Source organism: Ceratotherium simum, chromosome 3 (assembly GCF_057802395.1).
Source record: "Ceratotherium simum simum isolate JZ-2026a chromosome 3, ASM5780239v1, whole genome shotgun sequence".
Taxonomy (NCBI): domain Eukaryota; kingdom Metazoa; phylum Chordata; class Mammalia; order Perissodactyla; family Rhinocerotidae; genus Ceratotherium; species Ceratotherium simum.
Window position 1 is genome coordinate 95827479 of NC_141902.1, and position 19905 is coordinate 95847383.

The 19905-nt window shown below is 36.9% G+C and overlaps 1 protein-coding gene across 1 annotated transcript in view; it reads left to right on the forward strand.

Annotated features, from left to right (window-relative positions):
* ADAMTSL3 (ADAMTS like 3) overlaps nucleotides 1-19905 on the forward strand; it is a 366781-nt gene that overhangs the window by 246103 nt on the left and 100773 nt on the right. The window lies entirely within an intron of this gene.

The window sequence follows — 19905 nt, forward strand, 5'->3', positions numbered from 1 at the left end:
TTTTCTGTTCTAGAAACTGGTGGTGTAGGAGTAACAGGAACAGGGTGTTGCATAATACTTTCCATACAAATATTTACTGACGCCAAGAGCAATAGCAGTAAAATATCACCCCAGGGTGAAACTTACCACTGAGATTGGGTTGGACAGTCAGCCGATCTTTATTTACCCAAAGGCAAATGTATTTGATGTGTTAGCCTGGACTCTCCAAGGTGGGGTGTTGTGTGTTTATTTGCACTTATGAGGTTACTTCCCCTGGTCTTTCCTACAACTGCTGAGTGCTATTTATGGAGTTTGCTTTTTCCAGGAGAGTACCAGGAGCTAGTAGAAACATGCAGGGTTACATAATGGTCCCACTAGTCTGAGGAGCGCCGCCTTCTCTGACAGGACTCAACACTGCTAGGGAGGGAATAGGAAAGCAAGAGACAAGAGTGATGGTTTCTGTGCCAACTTGTTACCCAGTTCTTGAATTTTAAAAAGATCTGTATTTAGTCTATTGTCTGTTAATAAGAAATTGTTATCCATTTCTTGAATAATAATGGTTCCATTTTCAGTCCCTTGTGCATCTAATTGATTCTTCATCTTTTTTGAAAGATGATCATCCTGAGTCACCCCAAATAAGTTACATATTTAAGCTAAATTGTTTTAACAGTGAAACAAAAGCCTTCTAATTATTTAGCCTTGTAGTCTGATTGTCATCAAAATGTGACCTATATGTCTAGTGGTGGTGATTTCTCTCGCCTCTAAAGCTACTGAAAATTTAGATATAATCAAGCATAGTCTAACTAATTAATAGGCTTCCAATTAAGATGGTATTTAATTTCAGATTATACTCCAAATACAGATCAATGATAGATACAGATATAAGGGGGAAATTAAAACCACATACCCAGGGCAAAATCATGAAAGCAACTGCTGGGACTAGGAAAGGAATGGAGGTGTGAAGTGTGAGAGGAACTGGACCTGAGGTTCTTCTGGGCTTGAGGCCCCAGAGCAGTTGGGGTAAATGAGAGTTCAGTTCCTGTGGATAGTAGGGACTGAACATCTTCCTTTTGATTCATGAGAAAGACCCAGATTCTCTGCTGCTTTGTGAAAGAAAGGAGAGAAAAAGCTGCTCACAACCTGAAGCCATTGTTTATCTGAGCCTGCTTACCCAGGGAGGTGGAAGACAGACACAAATAGAGCCTTTAACCAGATACAATCCTAAATTACCTGTTGGCTCAGTGGTTGGATCTTCAGTGTCTTTACCATGCTTCTGTGCCACATTGTCCATATAAGACCTGGTTCTAGACTGGAGACCCTGGAGGGCTAGATGGAGGCAAATGAAACTGTAGACCCGGAGGGTTAAGACACAGAGAAAAGGATAAAGGGAGGTGGAGAGAGAGAAAACCCCCTTCACATTGAGCCTGCAAATTGAAATTCCAAAGCACATGAATAAATCTAATTCTAATGAAGTTAGTCAACAGAGTCACCAGTTGAAAGATGAATTCACTCCAGATGAAATTAAAACACAAAGACAATCTAAGAAAGACTATAAGCTAAGTGTTATTAGGATCCTTGGAGATATAAATTAATAAATAATGTCCATATAAAGAAGAAATAGAAATAGGCAGAAATGTTGTAAGAATAGGTGAGTATTAAAAACAACAAATTAGATAGCCTAGAAATGAAAAAAGTCAATGAAATTAAAGAATAAACCATAGACAATTGAAGAAAGAATTGGTTACTTGAAGATAGTGCTGAGAAAGTCAAATGGACCAAAGCTGAAGATTTGGGGAAAAGAGAAGGAAGTTAAGAAATATGGAGGTAATGGCAGAGAAGCAAAATATTAAATAAACTGTTTACTAAAACTTAAGAAAATTATCCACTCCTAATATCAAAAGAAATAGATGAAAATAGATCCCCACTTAGATATGTAATAGTGAAACTGCAGAAAATGAAGGATGACAAGAAAATCTTAAAAGCTACCAGACGTGAAAGACAGATTAACCACAAAGAACTTATCAACAACTGGAGTTTCCAGAAAACAAAGGAATAATATCTTCAGAGTACTGAGGGGAAATCATGATCAACGTAGAACTAAACTCGCTAACCTATTATTTCAAGTATGTGAAGGTGACATCCATTTTTAGCTGTGTGATGGACTAGATATCCTGAATGCCCTTCTGCTAAAAGCTTCTAAAATACTGAGGAAAATATGTAAAAATAACTTGAAATGTAGAACTAAGCTTCTAAGAAAGTACAGGAAATCCTCGGAAGCCAAAAACTAGCTGAAGCATGAATCTAGAATGGTAACCCAGTAATAAAGTAAGTGCCTCTTGGGGACAGCTGCCAATCTCAGTCATTTAGACCTTTTGGCTTAAACAGTTTTTGCCTGGCACCAGATAAGTCGTTGGCCTTGCAGAAAATAAGAAGTAGAATGTAGATCCCCATATAAAGCCAGGGTCTACCTCAGTGAAAAAGCAAATTAGAAAAAAAATATCCACCCCAGAAAGAGAGATGATCAGCAAGGAAAATGATCTGTCTTGGCTTTGCCTCTGAGTGGAAGGAATCAAGAAAGTCTCCCCTGCGTTATACTAAGTGAAAGAAGCCAGACATAGAAAGACAAATATGTATGATCTCACTTATGCGTGGAATCTAAGATAGTCAAACTCACAGAAGAGAGAGTAAAATGATGGTGGCCAGGGGCTGGAAGGAAGGGAAAATGGGGAGGTGATAGTCAAAGGGTACAAAGTTACAGTTACACAAGGTAAATAAATAATGGAGTTCTACTGTAGAGCATAGTGCCTATAGCTAACAATGCTGTATTATATACTTAAAATTTGGTAAGAGAGTAGATCTCATGTTAAGTGTTCTTACCACATGCAAAATAATGATAATGATAATAATAATAATAATAAAGTGAATGGAAGGAAAATTTGGGAGGTGATGGATTTGTCTGTGGCCTTGATGGTGGTAATGGTTTCATGGGTGTATACTTATCCCCAAACTCATCAAGTTGTATGTGTTAGATATGTACAACTTTTTACATGTCAATCATACCACAATAAAGCAAGTTTTTGTGTGTGTGTGAGGAAGATTAGCCCTGAGCTAACATCTGTTGCTAATCCTCCTCTTTTTGCTGAGGAAGATTGGCCCTGGGCTAACATCTGTGCCCATCTTCCTCTACTTTATGTGGGATGTCGCCACAGCATGGCTTGACAAGCGATGCCTCAGTGCGCGCCCGGGATCTGAACCCTCGAGCCCCAGGCCGCTGAAGTGGAGCATGAGCACTTAACCGCTATACCACTGGGCGAGCCCCAAGCAGTTTTTTTCCAAAGCCACCACTGAGAATTTCAAAGCCACAAGTAGCCCTTTATATAGGAATGGGTTTTATATTCACTCTGACTGTGTAATCTGAAAAGTTAATTCTCATTGGTCTTGACAGAGGTAATGCAAATCATGTGTGGAGGCATGTATCTTTTACCCAGAACTTAAAATTCCCACAAAGACCTAGTGGGCATTAGCTTGTAATCAAAAATCAAAAAACTCATGAGGAAATAATGTATGGGAATCAGTGGGGAACCAGATACACAGAGCATCAGATATTGGAATTATCAGATACAAAATATAAAATGTTTGTTTAAAATATTTAAAGGTATAAAACAGGAAATGAAAACCTAAGGTAGAAACAACAAACTATCAAAAATACTTGGAATATTATTTTTTAAGAACCAAATATTAGGTCTAACCATATGAAATTTCCAATTTTATCCATCAAAAATGGTCAAATGTTGGCAATTTCATATGATTCAACCTAATACATTATCTAGAAGTTAAAAATATAATCATTGAAATTTAAAAGTCATAGACCAGAGTAAACAGGTAAAATAGAAGAGAAATCTGAAGAAATTTCCCAGAATAAAGCAGAGAGAGCAAATGGGTATGTAAAATATGCACTAGAGGTAGGAGATACAAAGGAAATGTTGAGAAGGTATAGCATATATCTAAATGGAGCTACAGAAAAAAAACAACAGAGTTAATATTCAAAGATTTAATGGCTGAGAATATTTCAGAATTAATGAAAATTATGAATCTGGAGTCATGGCAAATCTCAAGCAGGAAGAATAAAAAGAAATACACACCTAGACATATGGTTGTTAAGCCTTCCAACTCCAAAGGCAAAGAAGTTGTCTCAAAAGCAACCAGAGAGAAAAGATCTACAGGAGGAACAATAACAACAAAAACTGACAGTTTTCTTCTCATCAGCAATAATGGAATATTCTCTTCAAATGGCTTAGAGAAAATAACTGTCAGCCTGAAATTGCATACTTAGTGATACAGTATTTCGAGGACGAAATAAAGATAATTTCAGGTTGTAAAAGTATCTCCTTATACAGAAGGGGTCAGCAAACTGCAGCCCTATAGTTTATGTGAGGATTAGATGAGTTAATACATGAAAAGTACTTAAAAAAGAGCTTGGCACATAGTAAGTGATCAATAAATATGAACTACTATTTTATTAGATATTCTAAGTGAACAAAACCAGGAGATTTTACTATCAGCAAACTTGCACTGAAGATAATTTTATAGGATGTATTCATTAAGCAGGAAATTGATCCTCTAAGGAAGTTCTGAGATACAAGAATGAAAGAGGAGCAAAGTACATTGTAAAGTAGTTAATCTAAAAAAAAAGTCACTGACTGTTCAAATCAATAATAATATCTGATTTATGGATTTGAAAAAGAAACAAACATTGGACAAAGCCTTGTAAAACTCGGGTGAGGGGCCTTGAATGGAGTTAAAGTGCTTTAAGTCCCTTGTACTATTTCTGAAGATAGAAATGATTTTTATTAATGCTAGAGTTGTTAAATTAAATAGGCCCTTTAAAATTCCAAGGGTAACTCTAAGAATGAAAGATGGCAGAGGAGAAAATAGAATAAAAAATATAACAAACAAACTCAACCAATCCCCACAAAAATCTTCAGGAAATAATTAAAATAAGAAGTATGGAAAAGTCAAGAAAAACAGAATTCTAGACAACAATAACGGATGAGAGTATTTCAAGATTGCTAAGAAGTCCTTTCATCTTAATCAAGATAAAGATGGAGATAGCAAATAACTTTAGACTTTGTTATCATTTATAGTGATATATGTTAAAATTTATAGTGATGTATGTTAAAATTTAAGGGTAAGTGCTAAGTGAATATAAATACTAATTTATATTTTCGTCTTTTTTGCATTTTAATTGAATTTGTAAAATTTCTAGAGTTAAAAAATAGTCCAGGGCTGGCCCGGTGGCATAGTGGTTAAGTTCACACGCTCTGCTTTGGTGGCCCTGGGTACGCACATTCAGATCCCAGGTGTGGACTTATGCACTGCTCATCAAGCCGTGCTGTGGCAGCATCCCACGTATAAAATAAAGGAAGATGGGCACAGAAGTTAGCTCAGAGCCAATCTTCCTCAGCAAAAAGAGGAAGATTGGCAGCAGATGTTAGCTCAGGGCTAATCTTTCTCACGCACAGACAAAAATAATAATCCAAAACTTACTTCTCCTTATATTAATCAGGGCTCTTTGATGCAAGCTGTATAAACTAATTCTAGGTAACTTAAGCTGAAAATAATTTTATTAGAAAGATATTTGGCAGCCCACAGTAATAACAGAAAGGCTAGAGAACGAGGTTCATAATAAAAGTGGCATGAACCAAGGGAGGTCAGACTGAAGGAAAACACAACTAAGGTCAGATCAGAGGTCGTGTCTGGTTAGATATTGCTGGGCCATTACCATCACTAGACATTTTACGATGATTTTCCCACCAAAGCCTGGTCCCATATACCACTTCCACTCAGTGGTGGTCCATTTCTGGTCACATCTGACTTTATGACTTTGTGTATCAGATAATGTCCATTTTATGATGGACAGCTTAAGTCACCTGCTCATCAGTTGGATCATGGTCAGATTTTCCACCATAGTCAGGCCTTTAGTATCTAAAAAGGTCCAGAACTAGGCAGCAGCTATTTCTTAAAAGGAGCTTTGCTATGCTATAAAAGGTTAATTTTTATGGTATGTAAACTATATCTCAATAAACTTGTATAAAAAAAGGGAACATTGCACTCCTGAGGCAGTTAATAGTTTACTATGGCATTTTCGTTTTTGTTTTCTCTGGAGTTGATAATTGCCTTAATTTTTTTGTTTGCTTAGTTTCTATGATCGTATCATTAATTTATTCTCAAAATATCTACCAGAGTTTAAATATCCTCTCAGTACATTCTCACACATCACATATTCTGTTTCATCCTTTTCTTGGGGATATCCCTATTTGAGCCTTCCATCGTCCTGCTCCAAATTGGACTGGTTGCTCTCCAGACTTGCTGAACAGCTTTTGCCTTCCTTCACTCTCATCTTGAGGGTTCCTTGTATCTTTCTTACATTGGATTCTTTGTTTTCCTCATTTCATGTCCTGTGTATTCCTCTCTCTTAGATTACTCACTATTTTTTGTTGGAGCGCATAAGTCTAGGAGCTTCCCAAGAAAGCTAGGAATTAAATTTTTTGCTCTTGAATATCTGAAAATGTCTTATTTTACTTTAATACTTTGGCTGAGTATAGATATCAAGGTTGCAAATCATTTTCCCACACACAGTGTTTTTAAAGCGTCGCTCCATTCATTGAATTCAAACATCCAGTGCTGCTGTTGAGAAGTATTTTGCCGCTTAGATTACCCATGCTTTGTGCTTGACCTGTTTTATTCCTTCTGAAGACAATGGGACAATGTTATGTGCTTTGGTATAGTTCATTTTTATCTATTGTGCTGGAAATTTGGGAAGACCCTTAAAATACGGATACTTTTTTCCATTTTGAGAAATTTTCTTGAGGTATTCTTTTTTTCTGAATCTCCTGTTGTAGGATTTTGGACTTCCTAAGCCGACCTTATTTTGCATTTCTTTTCTTCCTACTTTTTGAGAGTTTTCTTTACTTCTATTTTTCGCCTGATCTCTAAAATTATTTATTTATTTATTTGTTTTAATTTCCAAGAGTCTTTTAAGGTTCTCTGTAGGTTCCTTTTTTAATTGCAATCTGTTTTGATTTCATGGATACAATATCTTTTGTTTCTTGAGAATATTAATTATGTTTTATTTTAGTTTAGTTTATTTTTCTTCTGTACTCTGCATTGTATCTGTTTTCTTATGCATGTCTGTTTTTGTTTCTTTTTTCTTAGAGGTTTTCATCAAATATTTTATGTTCCTTGACCATGCATTCATATTTAAGGATTATACGCCAAAAAAGCAGATTGGAAGCTTGGTGTATATGGACAGAATTTGTTGAGTGGTAGCCTTCGCTTAGAGTGATCTGGATGGGGAGGTCTGTTTCATGGCGAAGCCTTCCAACTTTGTTCTTTGCTCTCAAGCTAGTTAAAATTTCCTGTGAGGATTTCTCTAATCTTTCGTCTGAGAGTGGGGAAGGGGTAGAAGCCTGGCTGACAGTGTTTTCTCTGAGCCAAGTCAGGGGAGCGGTCTGGCAGTCTCACCTGAGGATATGTAGACCTTCACTTAATCCTTATTTTCAGTACAGTCATCCACTTTTAGCTATTCCTCAAGTCCTTAAGTAACCCCCAGTCTTCTGCTGAGTGTGGGAGAATAAATCTCCTGCATGCCTAGGACAGGCAAAAAGAGTTCAGATTTGTATACAGACTTCCCACAAATCTTTTTAGCATCAACTATACCTTACTTCTAGAAGTATCTTGTGTCTGACCCTTTTATGGCTTCTTGCTACCAGACTTCCCCAACTACCACCTTAGTTTTCAGATTTCTCCAGGCTGCTAAGTTAATCACTTTTCCTTCTTTTCTTCAACTTACAAAATGTTTCGGCTTCGTCTCTCACAGTCTCTTTGTCTTTGTGGATATATGCATTTTTGCATTTGTTTAATCCCATTTTATCCCTTTATTGTCTTTTTAGTAGGTATTTTTCTGGGTATGAGTGGAGAGAACAGAAGTGAGCACATGTGATCAATCTGCTAATTCCTGGATCGCTATCAGCCCCTAAGAATAAAAAACCAAACACACGCATACTTATGTTAAAGTCTTTTTCATACTCTGAACGTCAAGTGAGTATAATATACATAAAGCTCTTAAAAGCAAGTATGGGAAATAGTGCTATACAAGTATTGCTATTGTTATTTCTGTTTCTTTAGGGGAGAATTCTCTCATCTGTTGAGTGTGTTTGCTATCTTGCATGTCATCAATTTTTTTTCTCTCATTGGACCTTTTTGTTTGCAAGCTCACATTGAATGGGAGTTATGTGTTCCTATCTGGAGGTTTTGTGGTTATCTGAATGAATACCTCTTCCCAATATCTGAAGATCAGAACCAGATCTCATATTGCTTCCTTTGGGTTCTCATTCCAGGAGAAATGTTGCAGAACCCCTCCCAAAATTATGTGATAGCTTGACTTATCAATAGTATGTCCATTCTTTCATGTCATCCCAGGCACCTGCTCAGTACCAGCCATACACACAGGCTACAGCTGAATCTTTGTTCTAGCCTTCCGTTATGGGTCAGGGAGTCTCCCCCTACTCCATTGTTTCTAGAGGCAAGCCTAGTTGCAGTCACCCACCTCACTGTGGTGCTATTTGTTTAAATTCCATGTAGAAACTGGAGTCTCAGCTGCCATTGCAAGTTTCCAATCCTGGCATCCAGTAAGCCTGGAGAACTTCAGTCTACTTTACCACTGTGTCTCCATTTGATTTCTGGTCTACTGAGATGTTTATTTTGTGTGAGAGAATGTATTCACCCTTATGTCTTTCTTTAACCATTATTGCTATTTTTGGGGACAGAGGGGAACTCAGTCAGCTATCTCACTCTTTTCTCCTGCTCTCCCACCCCCACCCCACCACTTGATTTTTGGATTCACTTATTCAGATTAAGAAAATTTTTATCATGAATATCTGATGAAATGTATCAAATCTTTTTCTGCCTCTATTGAAATGATCACATAATTTTTCTCATATATTTTGTTAGTGTCATAAACACTGATTGATTTTCTGAGATTGAACCAACTTTACCTTCCCAGAATAGACCCAACTTGGTCGTGATGTAACATTCTTTTTGTATATCACTTGATTGCTAATATTTTGTTTAGGATTTCTACCTCTGTGTTTATGAGAGATGTTGGCCTAAATGAGCTGGGAAGTTTTCCACCTTTTAATGTTTTCTGGAGAGTGTGTGTTACGTTGGAATTATTTAGGCCTTAAATGTTTAGTAGAATTTTAAATTTTACCAAAAGCACCATGTAAGCCTGGAGTTTATTTTTTTTAATACTTTAAATTATAAATTTAATTTAATAGTATAGGACTATTCAGATTTCTCTCCATTTTTGTGTTAGTTTTTTTTTTTTTTTTTTTTTAAAGATTTTATTTATTCATTTTTTCCCCCCAAAGCCCCAGTAGATAGTTGTATGTCGTAGGTTCACATCCTTCTAGTTGCTGTACGTGGGACTCGGCCTCGGGTTGGACGGAGAAGTGGTGCCTTGGGGCGTGCCCGGGATCCGAACCCGGGCCGCCAGCATCAGAGCGCGCGCACCTAACCGCTAAGCCACGGAGCCGGCCCTTTGTGTTAGTTTTGATGTTTGTTTTTGTATGAATACTTTCAGTCTATGTAAATTTTAAATTTGTTGACATAATAGTTTTATTGTACACTTATTATACTCTTATTATAATTTTTAATGCTTTGAGATTCCCCCTTAAATTCTTTTTTTTATTTTGTGAGGAAGATTAGCCCTGAGCTAACATCTGTCGCCAATCCTCCTCTTTTTGCTGAGGAAGACTAGCCCTGGGATAACATCCATGCCCATCTTCCTCCACTTTATATGGGATGCCACCACAGCATGGCTTGACAAGCAGTGCGTCGGTACGCATCCGGGATCTGAACCTGCAAACCCCAGGCCGCCGAAGCGGAGCGCGTACACTTAACTGCTACCCCACCAGGCCAGCTCCCCCGCCCCCTTACATTCTTAATGTTGATAATTTATGACTTTTCTTTTTTGTTCTTCAAATTTCACCATGAATTTATCAATTTTATTAGTCTTTTGAAGAGCCAACCTTCATTTTGTTTCCTAGTTCATTCATGTCTGTTCTCGTCTCTTCTGCTGTATTTGGTTTAATTTACTGTACTTTTTTAAATTTCTTGAAATGGATACTTGGATTATTATTTTCAGCCTTTCTTTCTTTTTATTTATTTTTTTATTTTCAAAACAGTTTTCTTTAAGAGAAAGACAAACACTGTATGATCTCACTCATATGTGGAATATAAACCAACACATGAACAGAGAAAACTGTACTGTGGTTACCAGGGGCAGTGGGGGTGGGGGGTGGGCACAAGGGGTGAAGGGAGTCATATATATGGTGATGGACAAACAAAAATGCACTACCCAAAATTTCACAATGTTAAAAACCATTAAAACATCAATTAAAAAAAAAACAAAAAAACAAAACAGTTTTCTTTTTCTATTGCAGTAACGTGGGTTTATAACATTATATAAATTTCAGGTGTACATCATTAGATTTCAATTTCTGTATAGATTACATCATGTTCACCACCCAAAGACTAATTACAATCCATCACCACTCACATGTGCCTAATCGTCCCTTTTTCCCTCCTCCGAACCCCCTTCCCCTCTGGTAATCACCAATCCAGTCTCTGTCTCTATATGATTGTTTGTTGTTGTTTTTATGTTCTACTTATGAGTGAGATCATATGGTATTCGACTTTCTCTCTCTGACTTATTTCGCTTAGCATAATACCCTCAGTGTCCATCCATGTTGTCACAAATGGCTGGATTTTATCATTTCTTATGGCTGAATAGTATTGCATTGTGAATATATACCACATCTTCTTTATCCATTCATTCCTTGATAGGCACCTAGGTTGCTTCCAAGTCTTGGCTATTGTGAATAATGCTGCAATGAACATAGGGGTGCATGTATCTTTACGCATTGGTGTTTTCAAGTTCTTTGGATAAATACCCAGCAGTGGAATAGCTGGATTGTATGGTAGTTCTATTCTTAATTTTTTGAGGTATCTCCATACTGTTTTCCATAATGGCTGCACCAGTTTTCACTGCCACCAGCCGTGTATGAGAGTTTCCTTCTCACTGCATCCTCTCCAACACTTGTTGTTTCTTGTCTTGTTAATTATAGCCATTCTGACGGGAGTGAGGTGATATCTCATTGTAGTTGTGATTTGCATTTCCCTGATAGTTAATGATGTTGAACATCTTTTCATGTGCCTGTTGGCCATCTGTATATCTTCTTTGGAGGAATGTCTGTTCAGGTCTTTTGCCCAGTTTTTGATTGGGTTATTAGTTTTTTTGTTGTTGACACGTATGAGTTCTTTATATATTTTGGAGATTAACCCCTTATCAGATATATGGTTTGCAAATATCTTCTCCCAATTGTTAGGTTGTCTTTCCATTTTGTTGATGGTTTCCTTTGTTGTGCAGAAGAATTTTAGTTTGAAATAGTCCCATTTGTTTATCTTTTGTATTGTTTCCTTTGCGTGGTCAGACATGGTACTTGAAAATATGTTGCTAAGACTGATGTCAAAGAGCGTACTGTCTATGTTTTCTTCTAGGTGTTTTGTGGTTTCAGGTCTTACAGCAGTCTTTAATCCATTTTGAGTTAGTTTTTGTGTATGGTGTAGGATAATGGTTTACTTTCATTTTTTTGCATGTGGCTGAATAGTTTTCCCAACACCATTTATTGAAGAGACTTTCCTTTCTCTGTTGTATGTTCTTGGCTTCCTTGTTGAAAATTAGCTGTCCATAGATGTGTGGGGTTATTTCTGGCCTCTTGATTCTGTTCAGTTGATCTTGGTGTCTGTTTTTGTGTCAGTACCATGCTGTTTTGGTTACTATAGCTTTGTAATATATTTTGAAATCAGGGAGTGTGATACCTCCAGCTTTGTTGTTTTTTCTCAGGATTCTTTTGGCTATTTGGGGTCTTTTGTTGTTCCATATAAATTTTAGGATTCTTTGTTCTATTTTAGTGAAAAATGTTGCTGGAACTTTGGATAGGGATTGCGTTGAATCTATAGATTGCTCTGGGAAGTATGGACATTTTAATTATTTAATTCTTCTAATCCAAGAGCATGGAATACCTTTCCATTTCTTTGTGTCTTCTTCAATTTCTTACAACAATGTTTTATAGTTTTTGGTGTACAGGTCTTTCACCACTTTGGTTAATTTATTCCTAGGTATTTTATTCATTTTGTTGCAATTGTAAATCGGACTGTCTTCTTAATTTCTCTTTCTGCTACTTCTTGTTAGTGTATAGAAACGCAACTGATTTTTGTGTATTGATTTTGTATCCTGCAACTTTACCATATTTATTTATTACTTCTAAAAGTTTTCTGGTGGAGTCTTTAGGGTTTTCTATATATAAAATCATGTCATCTGAAAATAGTGACAGTTTTGCTTCTTCCTTTCCAATTTGGATCCCTTTTATTTCTTTTTCTTACCTGATTCCTCTGGCTAGGATTTCCAATACTATATTAAATGGGAGTGGTGAAAGTGGGCATCCTTGTCTGGTTCCTGTTCTTAGAGGGATAGCTTTCAGTTTTTCGCCATTGAGGATGATATTAGCTGTGGATTTGTCATATATGGCCTTTATTATGTTGAGGTACTTTCCTTATACCCCCTTTTTATTCAGAGTTTTTATCATAAATGGATGCTGTATCTTGTCAAATGCTTTCTCTGCGTCTATTGAGATGATCATGTGATTTTTATTCTTCATTTTCTAATGTGGTGTATCAGGTTGATTGTTTTGTGGATGTTGAACCATCTCTGCATCACTGGAATAAATCCCACTTGATCATGGTGTAGGATCTTGTTAATGTATTCTTGTATTCAATTTGCTAGTATTTTGTTGAGGATAGTTGCATTGATATTCATCAGTGATATTGGCCTGTAATTTTCTTTTTTGTATTGTCCTTGTCTAGTTTTGGTGTCAGGGTAATGTTGGCTTTGTAGAATGAGTTAGGAAACTTCCCCTCCTATTCAATTTTTTGAAAGAGTTTGAGAAGGATAGGTATTAAGTCTTCTTTGAATGTTTGGTAGAATTCACCAGGGAAGCCGTCTGGTCCTGGACTTTTATTTTGGGGGAGGTTTCTGATTATTGTTTCGATCTCCTTACTGGTGATTTGTCTATTCAAATTCTCTATTTCTTCTTGATTCAGTTTTGGAAGGTTGTATGATTCTAAGAATTTATCCATTTCTTCTAGATTATCCAATTTGTTGGCATATAGCTTTTTTAAATAATCTTTTGTATTTCTGAGGTGTCCATTATAATTTCTCCTCTTTCATTTCTGATTTTATTTATTTGAGCCTTCTGTCATTTTTTCTTGGTGAGTCTAGCTAAAGGTTTGTCAATTTTGTTTATCTTTTCAAAGAACCAGCTCTTGGTTTCATTGATTTTTTTCTATTTTTTTTTTTAGTCTCTATTTCATTAATTTCTGCTCTGACTTTTATTATTTCCCTCCTTCTACTGATTTGGGCTTTGTTTGTTCTTTTTTTTCCATTTCCTTTAGGTGCACTGTTAGATTGTTTATTTGAGATTCTTCTTGTTTGTTGAGGTAGTAGACTTGTATTGCTATAAACTGCCCTCTTAGAACTGCTTTTGCTGTATTCCATAAATTCTGGCATGTCATATTTTCATTTGCCTCCAGGTATTTTTTGATTTCTCCTTTGATTTCTTCATTGACACAGTTGTTGTTCAGTAGCATTTTGTTTAATCTCCACATATCTGTGGCTTTTCTGATTTTCTTCCTGTAGTTGATTTCTAGTTTCATACCGTTGTGGTCAGAAAAGATGCTTGGTATTATTTCAATCTTCTGAAATTTATGAAGACTTGGTTTGTGGCCTAAAATGTGATCAATCTTGGAGAATGTTCCATGTGCATTTGAAAAGAATGTATATTCTTTGCTTTTTGGATTGAATGTTGTGTATACATCTACTAAGTCTGTCTTGTCTAGTGTGTCATTTAAGGCCAGTGTTTCCTCATTGATCTTCTGTTTGGATGATCTATCCATTGGTGTAAGTAGAGTGTCAAAATCCCCTACTATTATTGTGTTGCTGTCTGTTACCCCTTTTATTTCTGTTAATAATTGCTTTCTATATTTAGGTGCTCCAATGTTGGGTGCATAGATATTTACAGGTGTTATATCCTCTTGTTGGATTGTTCCCTTATCATTATGTAGTGTCCTTCTTTGTCTCTTGTTATAGTTTTTGTTTTAATGTCTATTTTGTCTAATATGAGTATTGCTACCCCAGCTTTCTTTTCATTGCCATACACATGGAGTATCTTTTTCCATCCCTTCACTTTCAGTTTATGAGTGTCTTTAGGTCTAAAGTGTGTCTCTTGGATGCAGCATATATATATGGGTCTTGTTTTTTTATCCAATCAGCCACCTTATGCCTTTTTTTTTTTTTCACCTTGTGCCTTTTAATTGGAGCATTTAGTCCATTGACATTTAAAGTAGCTATTTGTAAGTATGTACTTACTGCCATTTTTTAAACTTTTTTTTCTTGGTGTTTTAGTAGTTCTTCTCTGTTCCTTTCTTCTTCTCTTGCTCTCTTCCCTTGTGGTTTGATGGCTTTCTTTAGTATTATGTTTGGGTTCCTTTCTCTTAATTTTTTGTGTATTTATTATAGGTTTCAGTTTTGTGATTACCATGAGGTTCATATATAATAACCTATGTATATAGCGATCTATATTAAGTTGATGGTCTCTTTAGTTTGACATCTTTCTAAAAGCTCTACTCTCTTACTCCCCTCCTCCCACATTTTATGTTTTGGATATCATATCTAACCTCATCTTTGTGCGTTTATATCTATTACCCTGTTATCATGGAAATAGATAAATTTTTCCTATTTGTGGTCTTCTCTTTCCCCCTTAAATAAGTTCCTTTAGTATTTCTTGTAGGAGTGGTTTCTTGGTGATAAAATCTTTTAATTTTTGCTTGTCTGGAAATCTCTATCTCTCCTTCCATTTTGAATGATAACCTTGCTGGGTAGAGTATCCTTGGCTATAGATTTTTTCCTTCCAGCATTTTAAATATATTGTGTCACTCACTTCTAGCCTGTAAGGTTACTGCTGAGAAGTCAGCTGATAGCCTTATGGGGTTTCTGTTGTATGTAACTTGTTGCCTTTCTCTTGCAGCTTTTAGGATTCTCTCTTTATCTTTAATTCTAGTCATTTTAATTATTATGTGTCTTGGTGTGGGCCTCTTTATGTTTATCTTTTTTGGTGCTCTCTTTGTTTCCTGTGCTTGGATGTCTGTTTCCTTCCTTACGTTAGGAAAGCTTTCAGCTGTTATTTCTTCAAATAGATTCTCTGCCCCTTGGTTTTCTCATTCTGGGACACCTATCATATGGATGTTAGTGCACTTGATGTTGTCCCAGAGGTCTCTTGGACTGTCCTCACTCCTTTTAATTCTTTTTTCTTTTACCTGTTCAGCTTGCATGATTTCCTCTAGCCTTTTGTCCAGCTCGCTGATCCATTCTTCTGTATCCTCTACTCTGCTTTTGAGTCCTTCTAGTGAATTTTTCATTTCCAGTACTGTATTCTTCATTTCTGATCAGTTATTTTTCATATTTTCCATTTCTTTGTTGACATTCTCACTGAGTTCATCCATTCTTCTCCCAAGATCAGTGAGCATCCTTATGATTCTTTGTTTGAACTCTTTACAGTAGATTGCTCATTTCTGTTTCATTTAGTTATTTTTCTGGGGTTTTGTGCTGTTCTCGTACTTGGAATGTATTCCTTTGCTTCCTTGTTTTGCCTCTTTCCCTGTGCTTGTGTCTGTGTATTAGATAGATTACCTACATCTCCTGATCTTGGAGACGTGACCTTATATAAGTGATGCCTTATGAGGCCCAGCAGTGTGCTTCCCTCTTGTCACCAATCTCAAATGTTCCAGGAGTGACCCTTGTATCAGCTACATATGTCCTTCTGTTGTGGCGGGGTTGCTGTTGCCATAGGTGTCCAGGGAGCTGAGCTGTGCTCCTGGCCCATTGATTGTAAGGCTCATCTGCATGTACGTGTTGTGGTCCCTTCAGTCTCTTTATCGGGTGTGGGGAGCCACAGCACAGTTGGCTGCAAGGTCCAATAGCACATTCCTGTTGCAGTTTTTCTGTTAAGTGAGTAGGCTGCTCCCATTGTGGCTGGATGTTAGGCTCAGGTGCTTACAATTGCTGTAGGCCTCCGGTTTATAAGGCTCTTGTCAGCTCTCAGGATTGCAGCTGGTAGGGGCTGGCCCCAGGCAGGGGAGCACTCAATTGTTTCAGGCTTTGGAAGGTGGGGCCGATCCCCTATGTGGCTGTTTGAGAAACACAAGTCTTCTGCAGGTGACAAACCCCACCGCCCACTGGGCCACACACACCATCGACACAGTCCTGCCCTGTGCACACGCCCAGACCCCCTCAAGTGGACCGAGTTTCCCCATGACAGAGGCCCCACACACTCCCCCCATACCCCACACACTCCACCTGCTCCTCACCCATGCCCTGCCACACATAGGTGGACCCACTTGCCAGGCTGCAGAGAATCCAGGCACCTATCCTATGCAGGCCCACAAGTTGCCCGAGGATTGTTGTTGGGTGGGGCCAGTCCCTAGGGTGGGCCACTTGCCCTGGATGAGCTGTATTAAATTGGTGCTCTAGTGGGTGGGGCAGACCCTGGGTGGAGAGCCCAGAGGGAGAACTCCAATGGTGTCTGCCAACGACTGTGTCAGCACGCCTGCTCTAGGTCACAACAATGGCTGCTGCCAACGTCTCAGTCCTGGAGAGGTCTCACTTCTCACCAAGATGCACCTGGAGCCTATCAGGTGAGTCTCTTTTCACCAAAGGACTGTGCACCTTTCTTTCTGGTGATTTTAGGTAGCTTTCCGAAATGGGTCAATTTATGGGTGGGCCCTTTAAGAGCTTGCTTAATTTTTTTTCTTATGTCCAATAGCTTTTCTGGGGGTATTCCTCATTGTTGTTAGTCACCAGCAAAGCCAGATATTATGACACTCATCTCAGTTGTGCTGGGTCCAAAAAATGCTTTTAGCGGCAACAGTCCCCCCCCTCAGTCCCCCACTTCTCCAGGGAAGGTTATGTACCTTTGGATTGCTCCTGGGTGGCTGTGAGGCACTGTGGCTTGTGAAGGTGGCTTTTATTCTCTCCAGAAGGGAATTTCTGTCTATTCCACCTCAGTCAGGACTGTCATGTGTTGCAGGGGTTCCTCTTATCCGGTTTTCAGTTCTCTCTCAGGGGTAATTCTTCCAAGATTAGTTGTAAGTCTGTTGTGTCCGTGGGAGGAGGTGAGTTCAGAGTCCGCCTATGCTGCCATCTTGACACCAGTCCTTTCTTTTTAATATATGCATTTAAAGCTTTAGCTGCCTTCCACTGATTTTGACATTTCATATTTTTATTAACATGCATTTAAAAATACTATCTAATTTCCATTATGATTTCTTCTTTGACCCATGAGTAATTTAGAAGATTATTGCATAATTTCTGAATGTTTAGGGATTATCTAATATAGCTCCACTGTGGTCAGAAAACATACTGCATTAGTCAGCTCAGGCTGTGATAACAGCATACCATAGACTGGGTGGCTTAAACAACGAATTTGTTTTTCTCACAGTTCTAGAGGTTGGAAAGTTGAAGATCAAGGTGCTGGCAGGGGTCAGTTCCTAATGAGAGCTCTTTTCCTGGCTTACAGAAAGTTGCCTTCTTGCTGTGTCCTCTTATGGTGGAGAGAGAGAAAGAGAGCAAGCTCTCTGGATTCTCTTCTTATAAGGGCACTAATCCCATCATGAGGGCTCCACCCTTATGACCTCATCTAACCCTAATTCCCTTCCAAATACCTAATCTCCAAATACCATCACAGTGACCATGAGATCTTCAACATATGAATTCAGGGAAGGATGTGACCATTCAGTCCACAGCCTGTACTGTGTGTTATTTTAATCCTTTGATTAACTTGCTTCTATTTTATTTAGGATTTATACTTCTCTTTTATTTAGGATTTAGAATATATAATCATATGTAAAAAAATTTTTTTCTATATATTTGTCAGATTTTGTGCTCAGGTTTTTCCTTGCTTCCGAATATGCATTAAAATATCTTAATCCTCTTTTTCACGTTGGAACATTTTAAATAACATGGGAATTCACTTGTTTCTTGAAAATTTGTAGGAACTCAACCACAAAATTAGCAGCATCTAGTCCCTTTCTCAAATAGAACTTTTTATAGTTTTGTAAAATGTTATCTATTTCGTCAAGATTTTCAAATGTAATATTAAATTCTCTTCATTTGTATTAAAGTTTGTCTTTGTGATATGCCAGGGGCTTAGAGAACTATTTTACAACTTTTAAAATGTTTTATTATATATCCTTCCATTTTTCTTATATCTAATAGCTTGTGCTTTCTATATATTTATCCTTTTTATTCACTCTCCGTACTTGTATGATTATTATATTTTCATTGTGAACTTTTGCCTTCATAAATAAAAATTTTACTCTTTTGTCCTGTTATATTTGTCTTGAATATTCTTTTTTTTTTTCATTTTTCCTCTTATTTACAGAAGTAAAACATGTTTATTATGGAAAACGAGAAATTAGAACTGAAAATCACCTTCAGACAAACACTATTTTTTTTCAAAGAACTAACTTGTTTTTTCTGATAATTAATGTTTATTAAGAGAAAATTAGAAAAAAATACTGGCAAGAATAAAGAAAATAAAAATCCTATAACTTAGAGATCATCCACTGTTAAGATTTCGATATACAATTATCCAGACATTTTTCTGCATGCATTTATAAATGCATAAAACTATATGATTATACTCGATGAGATATTTTATCACCTGTTTTCTAATAAAAGTATATCTTGAACATATATCTTTATCAATAACTATATACCTACTTTATTATTTTAATGGCTGCTAGCATTGTGCTGTATGAATAGACAAGTATTTATTTTGCCTTTTATTGTTAAACATTTAGATTGCCTCCTTCCATTTTGTAAAATATAATTAAAATTTTTTTTTTGCTATTACAAACTACCTTGGAGAAACATCTTTTGTGTACATTTTAAGCATTTTAAAATTGCTTCTTCATGGTATATCTCTACAGTACCTAGTTAAAAATTCATGTTAACTAATAAATATCCACAAATTAAAATAATCATAATACACAATTTTCCCCCCATCAGATGGGCAAATACTTTTTAAAATGATATTGTCCAGTGTTGGTATGGGCGTAGGAAACTAGCCACTCTCATAGGCTTCCAGTGGGAGTGCGAATTGAGAGAATCTTCCTTGAAGGGAACTTGGAAATATGTATCAAAAGCAGCTGCCCTGGTTTTTCATTTTTACAGATGTTTCATGAAAAAACCTGATTTTTCCAAGATCTTATTGGCAATGAATCACATTATATATATGTGTTGTAAATCCAATCCTAACATAAAAGAATTTTCTTAGGGATATTCCAAATAGCGAATCCAGGTGCCCTGAAAATTTCCTGAAGTGTGCTTTTAAGCATTTTAAAATTTATTTTGACACCTATATAAATCATCCTTGCCTTGGGGCTCTATTCAAAACAAAACCAAGATTTTATTATTGATATGTGATGGTGGGTTTAGGATGGGGAGAAATCTGCTTCTTTTTTACTGTGGACTTTCCCAAATGGGTAAAATCTTTAAACATTTTCCTGACATTTCTTGCCTTTAAACATTATATTTCTGTGTTTTAATTGTATATATTGAGGGAGAGACTGCAGCTCTAGGATCTATATCTGGAGTGTGAAGTCTGGAAGTCCAGAGAAAAACTTAAAATTACCCATGCTCTGACTGTGGCTCGCAGTTTCCTTGGACAGTTCAACTTTCCCATTTGT